Raw genomic sequence first — 24,965 nt, forward strand, 5'->3', positions numbered from 1 at the left:
GTCAGCTGGAACACCACTATCAGACCTTCAGTATAAGCAGGGAAACTATGCAGTCAAACAGGAAGTGTGAGACTGCAGGCCTTCCTGTTTCATCAGAAGCAAATTCTAAAGCCTCTAAAGCCTGGTTCCTTTTGGTTCTGGTGCATGGCAGAAAGGAAGTCTGACTGTTTCTGAGTACAGAATAACCTGTCATCCAATGGTATTTTGGTACAAATATACCAAACGTACTCATAAATCTACAAATTATTTAAATATTAACAGGAACAGACATTGAGATTCCATGTGAAGTGCAGATGCTTTACAACTAATGTGAAAATGAAGAGGACGCTCTTTCTTCTATGATATGTCTGACTGATAACAGTGTGATGATTGATGACTGGGAGACATAGACTGAAACAACTGAAACTGACTGTCTGTTAAAGTAGAGCAATAGAAGATAAAAACAAACTTCATTCAACATGAATGTATGTGAGTAAGACCTAACTGCTTTCATCACTGCTCTTCTGCAGTATAATTAAACTGTCCACACAGTGGGTGCTGCCTATGTTTAATTAGCCAATGGGCACAGGAGTGTGTTTCAGTGTGTGGTGTGTGAGACACAGAGAAGCACTGCTTTACAGAGGAGCGGCAACTGCTGCATACAGGGGGGTTGTGTGTTTGATGTCTGGCTCATTTCCTTTGCTATGGTCTCGTTGTGTGTGCGTATACAGTAGGCCTGTGTGTGTGTCTCTTTCATAACAGTCTGATAGGCCTGGCAGCCTCATTTCTACCATGCCTGAGAGAAGCAGACTCTCAATTAAATAAGAGTTTGAAATTGGCTACAAAATGGAAATAAAGGCCAACGGTAATCATCCAGTTTTCAAGATTTTTTTTTGTTCTGGAGATTCTTTAATAATTCCTTTTGCTGACCCATAAACACTATGTTGTAAGTTGCATAATGTCAACAACTTTTGGAAGTGCTAAAAGCCGTAACTGGTCATTTATTGGTGATTATCATTGGTAATTATAATCACATCTTGAGAGCTGCTGAACATACTCACCTTCCACAGTCCAAGTCATGCGTTTTAGGTAGAAATTGACTCGCTCTGATCATGCACTATATAAAAGGTTATGGAAAAGGAATGGATCACTAATAACTAATTAACATATATCATCAGAAATACAGAAGATTTTACAGGATGCGTGCAAAGGTTGCCAGAAGTGTTTCCCATGCAGTATAAAACTCCAAAATCATTCTCTGTTGGCTGATCTACAGGGGAGGGTGAACAGCAGTCAGTGGCTTAAGATTGATGCTGCATGTAGCTCCTGAGCATGTCGCATGCAAGATTTAGGTGTGAGGTTTCTATTTTGCTTCATTTGCTTCATAAGAAGCTGGATATGAAATTATTGCTTTTGGACATTTAAGACAGGATTAGAGTATCCCATGTTATTGAATTGTTATTGAATCATTCCATGTGCTTGAATACTTCAGGAAACTTCACAAAGTGTCAAAGAGTAAGAGATTGATTATAAAGAAGACAAGTCCTCCCGTACTTAAACCACAGAGTGCGCACATTCAGTAAACTTGGTGTCAGAGGTGTGTGTTATACGCTTAACCTGCAGGAATAAAGAGTTCTGGGCAATGTGGCCTCTCTCGGAAACGGCACGCAGCACATTTGTGTTTCACCATTATTCTTTCCTTTCCTTCTGTTGCTCGTGCTGCGGCTCCAGAGCCTGCGCTAGAGCTCAGGGTTGCAGCTTGAGGGCCTGCGGCAGGGCAAGCGATAAAGCTGCAGGGCCTGCGTTAGAGCTCAGGGTTGCAGCTTGAGGGCCTGTGGCAGGGCAAGCGATAGAGCTGCAGGGCCTGCGTTAGAACACAGTGATGCCAATGACGGGTCTGCCGAGGTCTGACTGCAATGAGCTCAGCTGGGGGCTTTCAGACATCTGCCAGCATCATAATAGATGCCACCCAGCTGACTCTAGACAGTGCTGTCTGAAGGAAACTCAGATGCCTTCAAAAAGCTCTTTTTGCATTGGCTTCTAAGCAAGCTTTGGTTCAATAATTTAACATGTGCAAATATTGCATGACATCACTCTCCTGTAAGTCTTGAAGATTTGTTTGTTTATGTATCACAGAGAACCCATAAGAGCTGAAGCACAGCTAGAATGCTAACAGCATTCCAGTTTCCAGGAGATGTGTTCTTCGTAGATGAGTCCTGACTAGTACCTGCTTGTTGCTATGGAAATAAACTTGCAATGCTAAGGCACTGATTAACTTAGTGTAGTTTAATTTATTAAGTTGTCATATGCATGTTAACGCAGAGCCAACATTACAATGAAATTGGACGAGAGAAGAAACAAGATAAGAAAAAGAAATAAAATTAAAAAGTCATGAATAAGGGAATGTATGTGGACATACAGATGGCGTGGGGGGTGTAGTGCAAGTGCCAATATTACACACTGGAGGAAGTAACGTAAGTACCGATAAATGCACATAGTACCAGCAATTTGTGACAACCTGACAGACGTCTATTCGGCCCACTATTAGGTGGGGTCTTACCTAGGAATTGTGTGATCTTAGCATCGCCTCCCTTGACTTAAACTCCACAGACCTAGAGATGAAACCCAACATGCTATTGGATTGTTTTTGAAGTTAAACAACACAAGTCTCAAGGTCTTTGCATATTTCCTGCTATGTATGAGAATACTGTAGAAATACATATATAAACACCATAAAAAAACTCAATCGACTGTGACGTTATCTAAAAGTTTAAAATCTATAACCAGCTACCAGCTCTGCACTCATTCAATATTTTTTATACGTTTCTTTTTTGCTTGTAATTACTTTCATTACCCTTTCAGTCTTTCTAACATGACTCCTTTCACTTGTCTGTGTGCAGACTATATACAGAACACCCATTCCTGTGAGACGTGTTTTCAGCTTTAGTAAAATCAGGAAGTAAGTTCCACAGTGCAACTCAGCCTTCCTGTTTGCCTGTCACTTTTACAGCTTATCAGAAGCCAGACTAAATATGCTGTTTCACGTTCCTCTAGAGCTTCCCATAAATGCCCAGCTGAGATGGCGCCTCGAGCAGTCACCAAATAATGAAACCACACTCACTCAGTCACACTGGAATATTAATTTCTCTCAAACCAGAACAAAAATGTCTTCCCACAGACTTAAAATGTATGAGAGCTAAGTGGACCTTGACATACTAGCAAATGCATCGCACCACAGCCCTTCACCCTGAAAAAGAAGCACTCCTTCTTAGACACGCTGCACACATGCTTGAAGACAATACGATTAAAGATGACTCATGTGACCAGTTTTCCACTACTCAGTAGACCACTTCCTGTGTTCTGCACACATCTATATTCAAAGAAGGGCATTCTGGGGTGTAACGTAGGGCCTCATCCATGGTATCCCTCACTATGTAGTGTTTTTATGGACTGTGCTTGTCGAAACACCACAATCTGACATTTGCAGGTAACTGACTCACAGCCGCTCATTCATTTCTCCTCTCACCTCATGGACATCACATATAGGTCTGTAGTACTGTCTTCATCTGCATTTGCCCATGATTAGTGATGTCTTCCATGCTAACATAACCTGTTCCCTATAAAATCAACTGCAATATTCTAATTTTAGTCTAAAAAAGAAAAAAAAAACACCATGCAAAAACTGGTAACACTTTACTTGAGGGGACACAAACAGTGTAGCAGGCGCACTTACTTAATGCATCAATTAACCACTACCTAAATGTTAGTTCCTCATTAATAAATTATGATGATTCATGTATTCCATGCAGGAATAATATTAGTTAATAATTACCTAATTAGTTAACTGTTAGTAATTAACTGTTAACTATTATAGTTCCTAAAGGGAAACCATGAACTGCAGGGGCATTTCAAGCTATTGAAAAAAAAGAGTGGGGCTAAGTTAAGTTTACCTGGGATTTTTTTTTTTTTTTTGAAGGAAGATTGGCATTGGGGGTAAAACACTCTGGGCTATAGCCATTTAGTTACTGGTTAATTAATGCATTAGGTAAGTATGTACTAGCCCAACAATGCCTCTACTTCCTCTACAAATTAAAGAGAGCTAGTGCCCTGGTACAGATCATGGCCTCCTCCTTTCAAGGCACCATTGAAAGTGTCCAGACAAACTGCATCACTGTGTGGTTTGGAACCTGAACTGCCAATGATCGAAAAACCCTGCAGACCAGTGGGATGCCATTCCCTTCCCTTGCGGACATCTACCACACCCACACTCATCTTTTGCAAGTATTTAATTTAGTTTAATAAATTTTTTAATACATATGTATACTTGAATACTTGTATCTGTGTTGCATGTCTGTCTTGCTTGTCATTGTTAGTGCACTCACCATGGCTTCTGAGCGTAGCTGGCAGAGGAGGAGGGGGAGCTGCTAGCTGAGGGAGGAGGAAGGAGGGAGCTGTTAGCTGAGAGAGGAGGAGGTAAAGAGCTGCAAGCTGAGAGAAGAGGAGGGGGAGCTGCAAGTTGAGGGAGGAGTATGGGAGGGGCTGCTAGCTGAGGAAGGAGGAGGGAAAGAGCTGCAAGCTGAAGGAGAAGAAAGAGAAGAGCTATTAGCTAAGAGAGGAGGACGGGAGGAGGGAGGGAGCTGCCAGTTTATGGAGGAGAAAGGGAGAAGCTGTTGGCTCAGAGAGGAGGAGAGGAGCTACAAGCTGAGGAAGGAGGAGGGGAGGAGCTGCTAGATCAATGGCCCCAGGCCACTTAGCCTGACCCCCCCCAGGGCCCCAGCCAGCTCAGCCTGATCCCCCCACTGGGAGCCATGGCCCCAGGCCACTTAGTCTGACCCCCCCAAGGACCCAGCCAGCTCAGCCTGATCCCCCCACTGGGAGCCATGGCCCCAGGCCACTTAGTCTGACCCCCCCAGGGCCCCAGCCAGCTCAGCCTGATCCCCCCACTGGGAGCCATGGCCCCAGGCCACTTAGTCTGACCCCCCCAAGGACCCAGCCAGCTCAGCCTGACCCCCCCACTGGGAAGCCATGGCTCCAGGCCACTTAGTCTGACCCCCCCCAGGGCCCCAGCCAGCTCAGCCTGACCCCCCCCACTGGGAGCCATGGCCCCAGGCCACTTAGTCTGACCCCCCCAGGGCCCCAGCCAGCTCAGCCTGACCCCCCCCACTGGGAAGCCATGGCTCCAGGCCACTTAGTCTGACCCCCCCCAGGGCCCCAGCCAGCTCAGCCTGACCCCCCCCACTGGGAGCCATGGCCCCAGGCCACTTAGCCTGACCCCCCCAGGGCCCCAGCCAGCTCAGCCTGACCCCTCCACTCCTAGCCACACTCATAATTGTTACTGCCCACTGCTGGCCACCCCAACGAAAGGGGGCAGGTGCTACTGTTGATCTACAGCATTATAATAATATAGAACCATCAGTATGTGAGTTGTATGTCTAGTTTCCTAACTGGTAGGACAATCTGTTGCTATGGCACCAGTATTCTTGGAAATTATCAGGCCAGAATGATCTAGACACAGAGTGTTAGAGCAGCAGAAGCAGGTTGTCCTGAATTCTACCCAAAGCAAATAAAAGTAACAGGTTTTCATTTTCATAAAACAAGCACAAACTCTTAAATGATATTGTCAGCGCAGCTAGGGCTCATGCAGCTGTCTGAACTGTGTGCCTCTGAATCATTCAGCTCTGTTACTCTCTACTGGACACTGCAACTGCAAGCTTTCCAGAACCAATGGTTTCCAATGTTTCAACCTGACATGAAAAAGCTGTTATACTGTATATTTACTGTATCTTGAAGAAAGTTACACAGGGACGATGGTGGCGCAGGAGGTAGTGCTGTCGTTCGGCAACTGGAGGGTGTGTGAATGTGTGTGTGGATGGGTGAATGTGAGGCATGAAATGTAAAGCGCTTTGAGTACTCGTAAGAGTAGAAAGGTGCTATATAAATGCAGTCTAAATGACATTTACACACAATAAAAGCAGTGAAGAAAATTGTGACAACACAGTAATCACCTGCTGCTGAAAGAATATAGATTAAATTGAATTAAAGTATAATAATTATCCTTAAACTGTACAATCAATAATATGCAACATGATGCTACACTTACAGAACAGGAACTTCGAGAAGTTGTACAGAGGATATTAGATACATGATCGGAAGGAAGGAAAATAAGGAAATATAGACTTACTGGTAACAGAAATATTTCACCAGGGAAGAATAATACTGTCCAAATGTTTATTTGGTTATTCCAAAATTAAGGGGCATATTCTGATAAAACATGAATTATACATCAGAGTGGTTAACTAGACATTGATATGGCAATACTAATAAATATTTGAAGTTTTCAGACCTTAAGCACTTACTTAAACTTGCTACAACAGTTCATTTTCCTGCATTTCCAAAGCAGACAGACCTCATTCCATCATTAATCAGCACCTGTCAGAGGCTTTATCTTGATCTCTCTTTGAATTTCTGATTACTCCTGCGGGAGGGAGCATTCTGGACTGAGAAGAAAGCATATATGGGCTAATTTGGGCGATGAAAACACGAGACTGGGAGAAAGTCTAATTACCGGCAGCCTGCAGCTGTCTATAGATCAGCCTGAATGTTGATCTCTTTCTGTCAGGAGAGTGACAGCATCTCATTCTGTGCTGTATTCAAATTCACACAAAACGCTGACAGGAAATGCAGCTTCTGTAGATGTACAACAAGGATGCCAAAATCTGCCATATAAGTGCCACACTCTTTGGCTAGTAGGTATGGAGGACTTTGTGACTGATGTTTGTTCAGCAATGAGATACAACATTCTCATACATATTAGACAACATGCAAAACGCCTGTAGCACACTGAACTGCAAGCTTGTAGTCACACTAAATTGACTGATTTTGATCAGTTTGATCTGTCATCATTATTTCAGCAAACAATGTGCTGATGTTTCAGTAAGACTCGGTCTGGATGCTGTATCTATAAATGACATTTATTAATTCATTATTTCATTTAATGTCAGCTATATCACAAATCACGAATATCCCACTGAGAACCAGGTAATCTAAAAGTAAGATTAAGAAATGTTTCACAAACGTGTAACATCATATAAATAGATTTACTTCCACAACTTCTTTCCATCCATCCATTTTCCAAACCACTTATCCTACTGGGTCGTGGGGGGTCCGGAGCCTATCCCGGAAGCAATGGGCACGAGGCAGGGAACAACCCAGGATGGGGGGCCAGCCCATCGCAGGGCACATTCACACACCTTTCACACCTATGGGCAATTTAGCAACTCCAATTAGCCTCAGCATGTTTTTGGACTGTGGGGGGAAACCGGAGTACCCGGAAGAAACCCCACGATGACATGGGGAGAACACGCAAACTCCACACACATGTAACCCAGGTGGAGACTCGAACCTGGGTCCCAGAGGTGTGAGGCAACAGTGCTAACCACTGCACCACCATGCCGCCCCACTTCCCCAACTTCAGATAGTAAAATTACAATATGAAAATGGTGTTAAACTGCTGTTAAGCTGATAAGCTGCATTATGGATGACACAGCAGATGCAAAAATGTCAACCAATGAGTTATTAATATTACTACACATATTTTACCCATTAAATGAAAAGAGATTAGCTTTACTTTTTTTCTTGTGATAGCCAGAGTTTAGCCAGAACACCACAATAACACACAATTAATTAGAACAACCAAATAAATAAGGGAACCTAATCTAGGGCAATATTGTAAACCTATACTGGTTTGCAACGTGATTTATAACATGCTAACCTAGCAAATGCTCTTCTGCGTAGTTGTCTTTTTTTCCTGGTTGATTACTAATCAATGCTAGGTGACTTGATCAAGTGTAGGGTTGCATGGTCAGCTGGTTGGCGTGAGATTTTCAATTTGAGACGTGCATTGACATGTATGTTTTATTACCATGTAAATAGTCTGTAGGGTTTGCAAACTAGCCCAGCGTTTTTGATATACATAATAATATGGATTTGATACATGTAAATGTATGTGCATACTTGTCTCAAACTGAAAATCTCACACCAGTCATCTGACCAAAGTTGAAAACCATGTATGTGGAAACCATTAACATTAACTCTTTAATAGCTCATTAATTTTAGCATCATCGGAAAGTGGATTGAGATCGCCAATAAAGATTGTTGTTGTACTTAACCATGGAACAGGACTAGATTAAATAGAATTAATTTCCTGGCACATGGTCTTTGCAGCATGCCGGAGCTGCTAATAGGACTGCTACGGTAAGCTGGACCGTGGGGGCGAAGCCACCAGCGCTGATTTACTGTAGCGCTTACAGCACACGGCCGATTACGCTGGATGACAGGGGCCACCAGGTGCAGGCGTAATTCACACAGGACGCGGACGGGAGACAGGGCAGCACACTGCTGCCTTTCCAGGAAGGAGATAAATGTTTAACGCGTTTTGCATCATTGAAAGACTATCAAGATAGTTATGCAAAGTAAAGTCATGGACATGGAAAAATAATATCAGTGCTACACCGACTGATATTCATCTACTTATACTAGAATCTTTATTTTAATGAAGCTGGAAGTTTTATAAGTAATTAAGGAAAACCTTATGTGAAATGTAACATTTCAGCATCCAGGATGTGATGTTTACAGTAAAAGCCCATTCCAGTGCAGTGATAGTATGGTGCTGTCACCTCAGGAGAGAGAGTGATCTGTCTGTCAGTCTGAGTCATACAGAAGCACTTTTAAAAAGATCCTGTATACTGTATTCAGTGAGAGGCTGAATTGATAACTGATGTCTCTAAATTAGCATGTGCCTTTTTGTGTGAGTGTTTGCCCTACAACGAGCAGGAATGCAGCTCAGGCAGCCCCTCTGGCTGCAAGCTGACAGTGGCCCTGCCTTCAGCAAAGCCACTGTTATTGCACAATATGAAGACAAATTAAGAAGAATCATTGAAAAGTATAAATGAAATACATTTAAGTATGAGCAATAGTGTAAATCTGATGTGTACTGAAGGCCAGAGGGCAGGCTTTATAAAATCACCGCCCAGCTGAGATAAGGCTGCAATGTGCTGGAACACCATCACAGCACAGCCAGGAATTGACAACCAAAGGAAAAGCAGGTTAGGGTAAAGGGCAGAGTTCCACTCAGTACTGGAGTGGGTACCAAACTCATCCCTGTAGCACAGAGCAGATGTCACACCCAGGCTGCACCGTCATCGGTTGCAGTCTGACTGTTAGCACAGTATGGGAGTTATGTGGGACGGGGAATATTGCTGCTTTCATGAATCACAAAAGCTCCCACCCCTTGAATACCATTCCCTTTAGCACACAACTTTCCCACGACCGTCTGATTGGATGGTGCACAAAGCGAAAGAGGACGATGGACCAATGAGAGACCAGTGGCCAGATGCCCTTGAAAAAAGTCAAGGAGATGCTGCAGTTCGTGAAGAGCAGGTTGGGGGAGCTTAGTATATGTATAAAAATGACCACATTTTATACATGTGGGAGGGACTGTCTGTTGTTCCGTGCTTCCACTTCTTCACCTCTCGTAGAGATTCACATGCATACACATGCACACACATGCATACACATGAATCACACACATGTTATTCTTGGAACATATTTTATTCTTCCATAATTGCTTTGATATTCATGATGATGAATTTGTTCTCATTTTGATAGTAATGCTATTCAGATGGAATTTCAAGGGAGACAGAATGACTCAATATTTTTACAATGGCAAGAAATTTATGCCAAACACCATCAAAGGTCACTATCACTTTGACTGGGACACTAATAAATGACCAAACATAGCATATATTTATGGTAAATATTGTAACAGACATTAAATATAATTTTTTAATAGTTATATTCAAATCCAAGTCAGATTCAAACGTCCATCATCCGTTTATGCATTTTTGGTGAGATCAGCACATATTCTGATATACATTCTGGTTGGTTGTTTACATAATGAAATATCTTTTTAAAATCACAGTGGTTTTTAGCTTGGACTGCACCCACTGGGCCCTTCACATATTCAGTATTAGATAAAAAAATCATCATCTAACTGGGGAATTCCCTGAAATTCCTATATGGTAAGAGCATGTTTGACGCTTTGCCAGTATATAGTTTGCGAATTCTCTGTGTGTCTTGTAATATGACAGCTTGAATGAGACATTAGTACTTTACCCCATTTGAAAATCCACTTTATATCCAAGGATGCTTCCCTTTGGTCTAGATGCCTCCCAGAACCACACACATGTACTGGCATCATGCCACAACCCAAATCACCATTCCCAAATTGATGACTTGTTTTATTTTATCTTCTTTCACCATGTCTGCCCTTCTTTTGCATTTGTATTTTATGATAATTTACCAAAAATACTTCAGAATGGAAATTAGCATTTTATCTATACTGTGTGTGGCTGGGATCATACTTATTGCTGTAGTTCGAAGGACTATAAGGGGAAGCTCACGATAAAACAGTCCTTTGACTCATGCTGGTCTGGCCAGGTCAACTTCTACAAAATACTTAGCATCGGCCTGTGCTTTATCCCAATCTGTAGTCTCCTCAAAGGTCGAAAACAGATAGGAAAGAGGCATTTCCTTGAATGACCATTGGCTAGAAAACAGTACACAGGTACGACAAGTTATTATAATTTTTTTCTGCAAAGGAATTTAGCTTCCTCTTGCCTCACTATTCAGTGCCTTCTGGCTTTGTGAGGGCTGGATGGGGTTTTGGTCTCATGCTTAAACACAGGGAGAAGAGGAAGTGTCATGCTCTTGCTATGCTAAATTTCACAGTTTTGCAGAGTCACGGTTGAGAATGGTGTGAACAAGATTAACTTAATCACAGACGACCTGTGAGGTGCCCTGGTGCTGCCTGCCATCCAGGCAAAGAGCAGTGGGTAAAGGCCATACTCACTTGACCCCCCATCTGTAATTAGCCTGATATTTTCAGTACATCTGTCATCCTGATAGCATGGGAGAAGCCCTGGCAGGCCTGTGTGCTTTCCGTAAGCCTTGGGGAGCACCCATGCATGCTTGCAGTGTGGTCTCTATGTGTCCCAACACACCCAGGTGGCACCCATGCATGCTTGCAGTGTGGCCTCTATGTGTCCCAACACACCCAGGTGGCACCCATGCATGCTTGCAGTGTGGCCTCTATGTGTCCCAACACACCCAGGTGGCACCCATGCATGCTTACAGTGTGGCCTCTATGTGTCCCAACACACCCAGGTGGCACCCATGCATGTACACTTATGCACAGTTGTGCACACTTACATATAAGTATTACCCACCCTATACTTATTTGTATTGGTTTTTTTAGGGTGTCACATAAAAATGTAAACAACTACCTGTGTTCACAGCAGTACAGTGAGTTTATGAAAGAGCAGTCGGGGAGTGCAAAGCCCGGCCAAGGGAACTTCAGTGTGACACAGATATATGCACTAATCACTGGTGATGAGTGTCGGCAGGGGCCTGGTGTCGGCACAACAGAACACGGCCCAGAGAGGGAGACGGGATCCTCTGGACCACTAGAATAATAATGAAATAATAATCATAAGTATTGTTACATACTTCTGCTCTGAAGAAGCACAGAATGTAACATCCCATATGCTGACATCTGTTAGTAACCATCCTATTTCTGTGGTTTTTCTGATCTTTGCAAGAACTGGAGAGACACTTTGGTCACTGACACTAACTCTATGGGGTGTGTGGAGGACAAGGAACAGGAAGAATGGCTTCCTGTTGAGGAACAGCAGCACACCAGCTGAGAGTCTGGCAGCATTGACAGGTTCACACTTTTACCCAAATCCAGCCCCAGCCACACACAGCTGTGTCTACACGCACATATACAATGACAGAACATGTATGCACTGTATAAATTGTGCTTTACAGTATCTGAAAGCCAGTTCTCTGCTTCTAATATGGACTAATATGGAATTAATTACAGCAGTGTTGATTCAACAAATGCCTTTACCAAGAACCTGGGATGTGAAGAACCGTGAAGCATTGTTAGCCAGGTCTTACATTGGCTGCACTCTGCACGTAAACTGCAGCCATTTTATGTCAACAAAACAATCAGGAGGACACCACCAACCTGACAACCAGAAAACATCAAAGCCCAAATCACCCTGAAGGAACCTGAAACACCTGCTGTGGACCACTATACCTGATAGGGAGCAGCTTGCAAAACAGGACTTACAGGCTCACGCTGGGTAAAGACCCATCAAAGGATTCCCAAAAGAACAATATGCAAGTTACTACTACCTTCCCATTCATCCCACCAGCTTCCCATTCATCCTACTCATTCCTAAACTGGCAAAAATGGAAAACTATTTCTACATATCTATTCTGGATGGGGAAATACTGAATGTGGATGAAGCAGTTATTCCCGATGTGTCTAATATTCCAGTATTGTGACGTTCCAAGCCTTGATGCAGTCATGCCTCTTTCAATAACCTGTGATACTGTCTGTGCATCAAACCAGAGAGACTGACCACACAAATGTAATTGAATCTTAAATAGCATATACATTTAAACAGGGCTGGGAACAGAGCTCGCCTCACCTAGGGCGAGTCGTTTAGATGAAGTACTAGAAGCTGACAGCCAGCCCGCTGACTATTGGAAAAATTGCAGGTCGGACTACATTTTTACTGAACTTGTTCAGTTGACTATTTGCAAAAAGTTCTACCCCTGCATGTACCTGCATATTTACCTGTATGTACATGTCATCTGTTGTGCTCTTAATGTACTTTTTAAAAAAAGACATTTCAGAAAGGGCTGCAAGTGAGACACGTATCAGGAAATGTGGTTTGAGGGGAGAGCCAGACTAACTCAGGGCTACATGCTAAGTGAGAAGAAAGCGAGACTGTGACATTGGACCAGTTTTTTAGAGATACTTCCCACATTTAGGCTGATAAACTTCCATCAGAAGTAAACCTTCTCCTTTCCTTGTGAGCTACCGGTTGTGCTACTTGTTTAGCAATACATGCCGAAAATCATCGGGGAAAATGGTTCTGTAGCGTCGAAAAGGAAAGACCATGCTGTGTGATTCTCATTTTAAAGTAACACAATCATGGTTTTTAGTCTGCAGGCTCAAGTTTCTCTTGTCCTGTATGCAAACAAAAGAGGTTATTAACAAAAGACACCAATCATTTGCTGGAAGAATGATTTCAGCTCTTGGAAATGTGGGCAGCACTACTCAGTGGCTCTTAATAAACGCACCAAGCAGGACAAACTCTCAGCGCATGGGTTAGGGTTTGCGTGACAGCTCTGCGCTCTCACACGGTGCAACATTGCATTTGTTTAACCACGGGACACAACTTGTTCACTTTTGTGCTTGAATGTCAACCAGTAGGGAGAATTCTAGGTAATCGACAGGGCAGACTGAAATAGGTCCTTAATATTTTCAGCCTACTGACACTACTAAATGCTAGCATTCTCTTATCGCTGCCTCTCACTTCTGCATTTGGAACAAGGGGAAGTTTAAGTGGTGGTTTCCTGTTAAAACAAGCTGAGCTGCACACAAGCTCTTAACTGTGTCAAAACTAGATTATCCACCAGCTCCATTAGGAATCCCAGGAAGTAGCTGCCACATTGGTGTGGCCCAAACGATTCTTCCAGGATAAAAGACAGGAAATGTGCATGAGTGAGATGTACTGTTTTTAATATTTTTTTTAAACCACAGAGCCAGTCATTCTAAGATCTGCGCACCACACTCAGCTTAATGCACTGCAGTGCATGCTCTCGTGAGCAGAGGAAGTGTGTTACCAGTCTGCTCTCATGCTTTCATTGGCAACCTTTAAACATTCTCTCTATGCTGACATTCTTTTGTGGCTTGCAGTTGCATTAAAACTTGAAGTATTCAGAGATTTGCTGCCAACTGTGCTATTAATATACTTTTCTACTCCAGAATGTGTGGCATGGTCACACAATATATAATAAATATGCTACAATCCATTTAAAGATCTTGCTAATGCATATTTCTTGCAGGAGGCTCAAGGTCAGGCCCCTCCCAAACTGCTCAGAACTTCTTGTTACTAACAGCTGACATCGGTATGGGCTGGTAATAGTCAGTACAAACAGTCATTACAGTACAAACAGGCACTGTTAGAACTGGCACAAAGAGCTTCCCATGTGGGGCTTAGCTGTTCCTGGAGTAGCAAGCGACTCTTGTGACACGTAATAACATATCTTGCTGAAGAGCCTGTGGTTGACAAAAGAAGGTAGAAGGTGCAAACTGGATGACAGCGAAGCCGCCATATTTCTTGCGCAGGCTACAGCCTGCTGCCCAAGGCCTTTGAATGGTGTAAGTGTTCAAGCATTCAACATTATTGGAATGTATAAAAATGTGACGTTTCACATTGCCAGCAGTTAAACTTTAGAGAAAAAAAGCACTTCAAATATCTTTTGCAGGACACAGCACAAAGTTTTGAAGACTAATAAAACTTCTGGTTTGCTTAAGAACATTATTGAGAAGCAAAGGCACTATAGATGTGTAAAGATTGTTGAGCAGTGTGAAATGGACGTGACAGCTATATGTATAATAAACAGCCATGAGCATGAGTGTGTCACAGTGTGTGTGGTGATGCAGCCACTGCAGATTTACTGTCATAGTGTGAGTATTAATGCAGGCACTGCAGATTTGCTTTCACAGTGTGAGTGTTAATGCAGCCACTGCAGATTTGCTCTCATAATGTGTGTGGTAATTCAGCTATTGCAGATTTGCTGTCACAGTGTGAGTGTTAATGCAGCCACTGCAGATTTTCTTTCACAGTGTGAATGTTAATGCATCCACTGTAGATTTGCTGTCATAATGTGAGTGGTAATTCAACTATTGCAGATTTGCTGTCACAGTGTGAGTAGATTTGCTTTCACAGTCTGTGTGGTGATGCAGTCACTGCAGATTTGCTTTCACAGTGTGAGTGTTAATGCAGCCACTGCAGATTTGCTGTCATAATGTGAGTGGTAATTCAGCTATTGCACATTTTCTGTCACAGTGTGAGTGTTAATGCAGCCACTGCAGATTTGCTGTGACTGCGTGAATGTTAATGTAGCCACTCAGTCATAGTGTGAGTTTGAGCTGTGAATCTTGAAGCTGACCTCTGTTTAGTGAGGCTAGTGCAGCAAGGCTGGCTGGCTTGTCCTCTGTTTTTCTGTTCCCTGCATAACTGCTTCCTGTTCTGTATAACTAGTTAAAGTTCTTCTTCAGTTCTGGTGTCCTGGCTTGGTGGTAAACTGCAGAGGAGCCAACTGAAGTGTTTGTCAGCAGGTGCAGTAAATGTCTCAGAATTCACTAATGCCTTCACTTCAGCTGTGGTTGGAAAGGACCTTATATCTGTCGCCACCATAAACGATTCAGCAAGCGGTCACAGGCTCTGACTGGCTCAAAATGATTTCCTTCAGCTCTCTGTCAGTACTGCCTGCCTACAGCATAATATTATTACCCTGCTGGTGTTTGCTCACAGTGTAAACGTGTGGGGAGTTCAGAGCTCACAGTCTGCATCAGGTATTCTTACTCAAAAAGATTATTTGTTGATCATTATTCAGGGTGTTAGCTACACCTCTGGCTGATGGAATTGTAAACCCTTCCGTATTCTGTAAACCGTACAGGAGGTGAAATCATATAAACCATATCAACAAACCAAAGCACATCAATAAATAAATTGACTCATAAAGACTAAAGAACTACATCTAAGTAAGACCAAGTTGGCTGAGGAAAAAGGCAGAGAAAGACTGGCCCTGTTCTTATTAGAGGCCCATTGATGCAAAGGGCAGAGAGAGACTGACTCTGTTCTTATTAGAGGCCCATTGGTGCAAAGGGCAGAGAGAGACTGACTCTGTTCTAATTTGAGGCCCACTGATGCAAAGGGCAGAGAGAGACTGACTCTGTTCTAATTTGAGGCCCACTGATGCAAAGCGCAGAGAGAAACTGACTCTGTTCTAATTAGATGCCCATTGATGCAAAGGGCAGAGAGAGACTGACTCTGTTCTAATTTGAGGCCCACTGATGCAAAGGGCAGAGAGAGACTGACTCTGTTCTAATTTGAGGCCCACTGATGCAAAGGGCAGAGAGAGACTGACTCTGTTCTAATTAGAGGGATATTGATGCAAAGGGCAGAGAGAGACTGACTCTGTTCTAATTTGAGGCCCATTGATGCAAAAGGCAGAGAGAGACTGACTCTGTTCTAATTTGAGGCCCATTGATGCAAAGGGCAGAGAGAGACTGACTCTGTTCTAATTTGAGGCCCATTGATGCAAAGGGCAGAGAGAGACTGACTGTTCTAATTAGAGGGATATTGATGCAAAGGGCAGAGAGAGACTGACTGTTCTAATTAGAGGGATATTGATGCAAAGGGCAGAGAGAGACTGACTCTGTTCTAATTAGAGGGATATTGATGCAAAGGGCAGAGAGAGACTGACTGTTCTAATTAGAGGGATATCATCTACAGTATGCAGTGGGGTGTCTCTTCTTCGCGTTCAGTCACCCAATGAACATGTCATAAAGGCAGCTACCCCATCAGAGCCCTTTTATAATTGAAATTTAAGTTATATTATACATCCCCTGTGATTGTATGCATGGATTTAACTATATAACTCACCAAAAACTCAGGTCAGAAGAAGTTGACATTTATTTTCTCGTAATCGCCCACTCCTGAGACACCTGGCTGTAGTACTGAAGCTGACATGCATTCCTTCCTTATTTCGTCATTCAACTGTATATCACCCTTCTGCTTTGAATCTGATCACACCCATAAGTTTACACAGTGTTTGGGTTTTTCCGTAGTTGCAAACACCCTTTGGACTTTTTGGCTTTGTTGAACATTGTTGTCGTTGGTAAGTACCTTATTTTTGTTTGATGCTCTTAGTGTCTGTGAGGAAGCGTGCACTGAAGATGCAAATTGGGCTATTAAGTTACAGAAAGAACAAGAGGGCTTGTCAAAGAAACATGTTACTTATGATATCAGTGATTATTGACAAAGGCCTAGACTGGAGGAGGAACATAGGTCTGTGTCAGGTACCTTGGCAAAACTGTTTAAAAATGGATGAAATGTAGAAGGTAACACTCTTCAGGAACTAACTAGGGTTTGTAAAGGTCATAGTATAGAATTCTGCATGTCACAAACGCCATGTTCCATCAACAACTGCTTCCCTAACTAACTGCGTTTGCACATAATGGCACAGAACCTGCATTGAAGATATTCCATAATTTGTTGTCATTATGTTCTTTGACTATTGCTTACTTACAGGGGTATAGCTAGAAATTCTGGGCCCCCTGACAAAATGTCACCTTGAGCCAGATTTTACATATAAGTTCTGGGCCCCTGAATCTGCCAGGATATCCATGCCCCTTCTGTGGCCCCAGTAAAGTTCTGGGCCCCTGAATCTGCCAGGGTAGCCACGCCCCTTCTGTGGCCCCTGTAAAGTTCTGGGCCCCTGAATCTGCCAGGGAAGCCACGCCCCTTCTGTGGCCCCTGTAAAGTGCTGGGCCCCTGAATCTGCCAGGGAAGCCACGCCCCTTCTGTGGCCCCTGTAAAGTGCTGGGCCCCTGAATCTGCCAGGGTAGCCACGCCCCTTCTGTGGCCCCTGTAAAGTGCTGGGCTCCTGAATCTGCCAGGGTAGCCACGCCCCTACTGAACTCCTGCTTACTTACAGTAACATTTTTTTCCCCAGATTTCCCGAGAGATCTGCCTTCTGGTTTAATTTCTGTTAACGCTATTTATTAACCTTATTTTTACTGTGCTACAAATCCTTGAGAGCACAGACTGACAGACTAGCCTGCTTTAACACTACTGCCTGTTTCATATGAGCTATACAGATGTTCTCAAATAGGAAGCATCATTGCAGAAGTGACGGCCTTTCTGGGTCTCCCATATTATCTCTCTCATTTTATGTGAGTCAGCCTCACCTACATACATCTTCAGAAACAGCTTTTAATTTAAATCAGTCCAACTAACTGTGACAATCGGCGCTGATTAAGCGGGCGATTGCTCGGGCAGGCAACACGCAGGAAGCAGGCAGGCAGAAAAATGAGGATTTATTGAATAAAACGGAACGGGTAGGGCAGGGCAGGACGGGACGGGACGGGACGGAACGGAACGGAACGGAACGGAACGGAACACGGGCATTGACAAACATCAATGACGGACAAGGGACACAGGCAAGACTTGGACTTAAATAGACAGGATCAAATCAAAATAACAAGACACAGCTGGTCACGATCAGGGAAGCACACGTGGATAATCAGGGGGGCGTGGCACACATGAGGATCGCACGAGCTGGGCGTGACACTAACAGTATTTTTATGAAGTACCCTGGAGCATTTTACATACAACAAAAGAATTAGCCAGTTAATACCATGATAGAGATATGCAAGAGTGACAGTGCAGGTTTATACTGGACTGCTATGGCAGCTGTCATTTCTAGCAGTTTAGTAACAGAACTGTCACTGAGCCTCTGGTTTTCCCACCATGCTTCAGAACGGCTCTGGAATAACAGGAAAAGATTTCTATCTCGCCAGAGAGATTAATCACCGGCTCTGGGTACTACAGAATGGCAGAGCCTGGGCCAGAGATAATTAGCCTATTGCCTGGCTAACCTTTCCTGGGAATATCAAGAGTACAACAGGTCAAAATACAGCTGCAATGCGCATATGAGGAAATAGGCTTTGGAATGAGATCATGTGAATCCCCTCCTTTGGAAAAGTGTTTCAACTATGTGCTGCAGGTTAAAAATTGTTAAAGAGTTAGAGGGTCCATTTTAACCTTTTTATTCTTTAGTAAAACTGCATATTGATGGTATAGCTCAAGTATATTTTAAGATTAATTAAATAATAACATTTTTATTGCTGATTTTTATTATTTATTAAATTAATTAAATTAATCAATAACTTATTTATTAGTAATGCGTCAGTGGGTAGTTAAAGAGTGAGTTAAGAAGTGACCAGGGCATTGGCCTTTACTACAGAAGTCACACTCGCTGAAGTCTGGCCTGGGGGGCATCTGTAATGAAGTGGCCTGTAATCAGGACAAAGATGGCAGATGTGAGATCTGTGGGAGGTGTTTCTAGGCAGCTTGTTACGCCTTTGCTGAGCTGGAGCCATCGTCCATTGCAAGCCTCACGCAGTGTATGATAGCTCACGCCTTTTTGTGGTCATCTTCTTACAGAAAGGCCTTCCGGCTTGGATGGAGAGTCCCATCTGAGCCAAGCAAACATCCAAGGTCCAGGGGAGAGACTGCATACACGAGCATATGTAAGAAATACATCAGCTGCGATTAGGACACTAACAGGACCATATACTGGCAATAAAAGGTGATGATCTGTCTGTTACTGACATAGGATCTTTAAGATATTTACTTAATGTTTTCCAGTACTTTCAAAAATATCTCAAGAGCAAATGCCTGCCAATAAAAGATATTAACCAAATGAAGTGAACTCAAGTTTTCTATGAAAAAATTTTATATAAAGTCATCTTTGGTAATGTCTCATTACATAGCGGGATCTGCTGTAAGCTGAGGTTTAACTGTTTGTATCTGTAAAAGCAAAGTGATTTAAGAAAGCGACAATATTCATCCTTCTTTGATGAATGTTCATCTAGTACAGGAAATGGAAAACATGGCCATGAAATGGCATGAGCTGTCAGAGATGATTCTCCCTCTGCAAACTGCACCACCTACACAAGCCCCAGGATGGGTTTGTCAGCAACGGTCAGTCATCAGCATACCCCCCCCCCCCATATATATATATATATATATATATATATATATATATATATATATATATATATATATATATATATATATATATATATACACACACACAGTATATGTGTGTGTGTGTTTGTGTCTGTATGTGCGTGTGTGTCAGAAGGATGGCAATTGGAGCAGCCACCTTCAGCTAGTTGCTATAGGCAGGTCTGCCCCTGAGCCTGTGGAGCCCAGTCTGGTCCAGCACAGCTAGCTTATCCAGCACACGCCCTCAAGCTACATACATAATAATAATAATAATCAATACTTTATTGATCCCCGTAGGGAAATTGTCTTTACGCCTCTCTCAACTTGCTCTTTTTCATAGAGCAAGTTGTCCGCGAAGGGCAGCCACCCGAAATGGCCCAGGGAGCTGAGGGTTAAGGCTGGCAGGGCCGCTAACAAGCGCAAACTCAGGGTCTCAGTGCCAGTGAGGGCACAATAACTGCGACTGGCAGGGCCGCTAACAAGCGCAAACTCAGGGTCTCAGTGCCAGTGAGGGCGCAATAACTGCGACTGGCAGGGCCGCTAACAAGCGCAAACTCAGGGTCTCAGTGCCAGTGAGAGCACAGTAACTGCGACTGACAGGACCGCTAACAAGCGCAAACTCAGGGTCTCAGGGCCAGTGAGGGCACAGTAACTGCAACTGGCAGGACCGCTAACAAGCGCAAACTCAGGGTCTCAGGGCCAGTGAGAGCACAGTAACTGCGACTGGCAGGGCCGCTAACAAGCGCAAACTCAGGGTCTCAGTGCCAGTGAGGGCACAGTAACTGCGACTGGCAGGACCGCTAACAAGCGCAAACTCAGGGTCTCAGTGCCAGTGAGGGCACAATAACTGCGACTGGCAGGGCCGCTAACAAGCGCAAACTCAGGGTCTCAGTGCCAGTGAGGGCACAATAACTGCGACTGGCAGGGCCGCTAACAAGCGCAAACTCAGGGTCTCAGTGCCAGTGAGGGCACAATAACTGCGACTGACAGGACCGCTAACAAGCGCAAACTCAGGGTCTCAGTGCCAGTGAGGGCACAATAACTGCGACTGGCAGGACCGCTAACAAGCGCAAACTCAGGGTCTCAGGGCCAGTGAGAGCACAATAACTGCGACTGGCAGGGCCGCTAACAAGTGCAAACTCAGGGTCTCAGGGCCAGTGAGAGCACAGTAACTGCGACTGACAGGACCGCTAACAAGCACAGACTTAGTGTGGGCTCAACGGACAGTGCACAGACAGCTAAAAGTGTGCAACAGCAGTTTTAGAAAACATGTTACTGATGCAGCACAAGCTAAAGCCAGACACTCGTCTGTGTGTTTTCATATAAGCATCCGTCATTTTAATTCCAGACTAGCTTGTTGTGTATTGATATTTGCTGACATGATTCGGCCATCAAAACACATCTGCAGGAGCAGTAGCTGGTGTCCACACCAGCCATCTTCAGATCAGGCAGAGATTCGAGGCTGGGGAGCACGCTTCTTTCTAACACACTATTGTGACACGTGCCCCCACCTCCACACTCTGGCCGGATACGGGTTAGTAGTGGCCAACCTTGTTTAAAATAAGTCACAACAATAATTACTCAAACATAACAGCAGGTCTGTATCCTTCTGACCTGAAACGCAGCACGACCCCATGAGGATGCTGGTGTGGCAGCGCCCGTAAAGTCGCTCTTAAAGGGGCAGTGATGGGGATTGATGTGAAAGTGACCTTTTTGACCTTGTACGCTCTCCTTGTACACCCCAAAGAGTTTGCAGACTTTTTATACTCTGATGTATTATAAATGTTACCTCAAAAGATCACCAGTATTTACCCTGCATTTGATGTGAAATCTCCACAGAATTGAAGCACTGAATAGCATTATAGGAAGTAGATGAAGCAGCTTCCTGTAAGTGGGTGGCTTTAACCAAGCACCACATTTATAAATCCTGATAAAAGAACAAGAAAGGAGTTTCTATAAGCAACAGTGTCATATTTCATTAGCTTTTAAAGTATATTGGTGAGTAGGGAAGTGTTTTTGTTGGAGGTATAAACCAGGCAGCATAACTTCACTTCAGTGTTTATTTTTTTAGCCGAGTAATGCAGGAATTTGTTTATCTCTACTTTGGGTGAGGATTCTGAAAAGCGCTTTGAGACAATATAATGTCGTGATACTGCGCTATAGAAAAACAAATTTGTTGTTGTCTGCTTATAATGTGCTGTGCTTTTAGCTACATGGAAGAAAAGAAAACAGGATGTAGATTCACATACTTCCTCTTATTGATCTATGCTGACTTATGGAGACCTCCAGTGGTAAAAGTTGCAACAGCACTTCCTTGTAGTCAAATAGTTTTTTAATTTTCACATGTTGGCAGAAATATCTCAAGTAAATGACTGTTACATAAATCACATTTTTCATATAGATCCTCAAACCCGAATTGTACACCATTAGATAATTATACAGTTGTACAGGTGGTTAGCTATATGTAACAAATTCTTGCGTGGATATTGACTATTATGGTTTATGTGCTGATTAACATCAATTTTCCTTAGAAGTATATTTAAAATGTATGTATCACCAGATGTTGTTTTTAATCAGATGCTCTTGCAGAAAGTGAGTCTTCATACCCTTTTAAGGTCATTGACTTTAAGGCCTATAGTACATTTGACTGACTTATCCCTAACCTCAACATTCACAAACCTGACATGATTCTTTCTTGGTCACCAATGCATGCCATGCGCACAGCTAGCTTCTGTGGTTTGACAGAAAGCCAGCATTTGATTTAATTTGGTAACTGAGAGCTCAACAATAGTTTTCATATTATTAGTTAAAAAGAAGAAAAAAAGTTTATTTGATGACACTTACATAAAAACAGCAGAATCAAAACACAGCCTCTTTCACCTGAGTAAAAATTGCTGCTCGGTCTTTTCCTGCAGGCATCATATGTCTACAAAAATACAGGCCATTTGGCTGAAACACGAACCCTGGGTTTCAAAGAAGTGTTGGGATCCATTCTCCAAATGGTGCTGCATTAGCCAAATACACCACAATTTTATCTGGACTAATCTCAGTCTGGACTGGCCATTGGTGTTGTTTTAGGGAGCTGTTTTGTCACAAACCAGGAAGCATCTCCATTTGCCGTCAGAACACTAAGGCGGAACATGGCAATTCAGTGGGAGACAGGTCTTAACGATAAGAACCTTCTACCATAATTGTAGTAAGACTTCCTTTGCTAGCACCAAATTGTTTGATTTTCTTTAGCTTCAAATGATATTTGAAATAAAACCAGCAGAACAGGCCTTTTCAGGTCAGTATTCAAAAAAAGCCAACATGCCTTTGGAGTGGAGTTACCACAGGAACCGGCTGCCAAACCGCTGATGACGAACAGCATAAGCAGAGAAGATCTAGAAGATCAGTGAGAGAAGCCATCTGGCACCCGGGAGATCAGATACAATGAGCAGAAGCCTATTACACTAAAGTTTTATTTAGTACACAATCTGAAGCCTAATTGAAATAGCAACATTACTGCCAGACAATGTTGCCATCATGTGGTGAGGTCATGTGATCCATGCATGAACATTACGTGTCGGTAACGATATGCTGTGCTCAGTGTCCCCATAAATCAGCTCTTTCTCTGGCCATGTTCCCTTCCATGTAACTTAATCTGTTAGCTAAATTAGAGCTTGTTTAAATCTTAACCAAGAATGTGGTGGGGGGGCAGTTTGCAAGGATCTTGTTCCTTGCCAAAACAAACCAGCAAGACAGAGCGAGGAAGCTTCACGTATGTCTTCACATCCCCCGAGAACAATTACTTTATTTGTACAGTTTTGCCCTCAGGGATGCAGACTTACCTGTATAGTCACAAGTTGTTATTAAAGTAAATGGACGTCCTCGGGGCAGCATTCCAGATGTGGAGGCAACTTTCCGGATGCCAAGAAGCAAACGAGTCAGAGAAACATCCAGAAAGTGTAAGATAGGGGTTTTTGAACTGCCGTGTTTCCTGTGTTTTCTTAAGAAACAGTGCAGAAAGAAAAAAATTGTTCAGAATGAATGAACCATTTTCAAAGATGCTCTGAAAAAAGCACTTCTTCTTGGTTCCATGCTCGGCATTTTTCCCTTTTTGCTTTGACGTATCTGTTCAGACGACTCGTCGACATAAAGTAAATAAAAATCTCAGTGCTGTGGATGATCATAGGTACCCTTGGCTGACATACCCACCAGCTCAGTAATATTGCCATTCCACCACATTACTGTCATCAACTTACTTTCCCTATGGCAAGAATTAGTGAAGCAAGAGTTTCAACTAACTCCAGACATCTTTATTCAAACTGGCCTTGAAAGCTTCTCTCATGTCATGCAATGCATAGTTATTGCCCTCATACCAAGTCATGCATGTTATTATTAAGCCCTTGGTAGACAAAGTAATGGGTGGTAAGCAGGCGTCAGCACCACGACATTATGACAGCCTGACGGTCTCTGGCGGTAAGGCTAACCAACCTGTGTACGGAAAGCCTGACGGTCTCTGGCGGTAAGGCTAACCAACCTGTGTACGGAAAGCCTGACGGTCTCTGGCGGTAAGGCTAACCAACCTGTGTACGGAGAGGTTGGCGGTCTCCGACGGTAAGGTTAACCAACCTGTGTACGGAAAGCCTGACGGTCTCCGACGGTAAGGTTACACAGCCTGTGTACGGACAGGTTGGAGGTCTCCGACGGTAAGGTTACACAGCCTGTGTACGGACAGGTTGGCGGTCTCCGACGGTAAGGTTACACAGCCTGTGTACGGACAGGTTGCCGGTCTCCGACGGTAAGGTTACACAGCCTGTGTACGGACAGGTTGGGGGTCTCCGACGGTAAGGTTACACAGCCTGTGTACGGACAGGTTGCCGGTCTCCGACGGTAAGGTTACACAGCCTGTGTACGGACAGGTTGCCGGTCTCCGACGGTAAGGTTACACAGCCTGTGTACGGACAGGTTGCCGGTCTCCGACGGTAAGGTTACACAGCCTGTGTACGGACAGGTTGGCGATCTCCGACGGTAAGGTTACACAGCCTGTGTACGGACAGGTTGGAGGTCTCCGATGGTAAGGTTACACAGCCTGTGTACGGACAGGTTGCTGGTCTCCGACGGTAAGGTTACACAGCCTGTGTACGGACAGGTTGCCGGTCTCCGACGGTAAGGTTACACAGCCTGTGTACGGACAGGTTGGCGGTCTCCGACGGTAAGGTTACACAGCCTGTGTACGGACAGGTTGGAGGTCTCCGATGGTAAGGTTACACAGCCTGT

The 24,965-nt window shown here is 43.7% G+C and overlaps 1 long non-coding RNA gene across 1 annotated transcript; it reads left to right on the forward strand.

Moving 5' to 3' along the window:
• The first annotated feature begins 16,494 nt into the window (after positions 1–16,494).
• LOC125709575 (uncharacterized) lies at positions 16,495–24,473 on the forward strand. Its single transcript, XR_007382749.1, has 4 exons — positions 16,495–16,806; positions 19,137–19,281; positions 19,568–19,676; positions 22,619–24,473. It is a non-coding gene; the product is annotated as an uncharacterized LOC125709575 (long non-coding RNA).
• The last annotated feature ends 492 nt before the right edge of the window (positions 24,474–24,965 follow it).

The sequence above is a fragment of the Brienomyrus brachyistius genome, chromosome 16, assembly GCF_023856365.1.
Source record: "Brienomyrus brachyistius isolate T26 chromosome 16, BBRACH_0.4, whole genome shotgun sequence".
NCBI lineage: Eukaryota > Metazoa > Chordata > Actinopteri > Osteoglossiformes > Mormyridae > Brienomyrus > Brienomyrus brachyistius.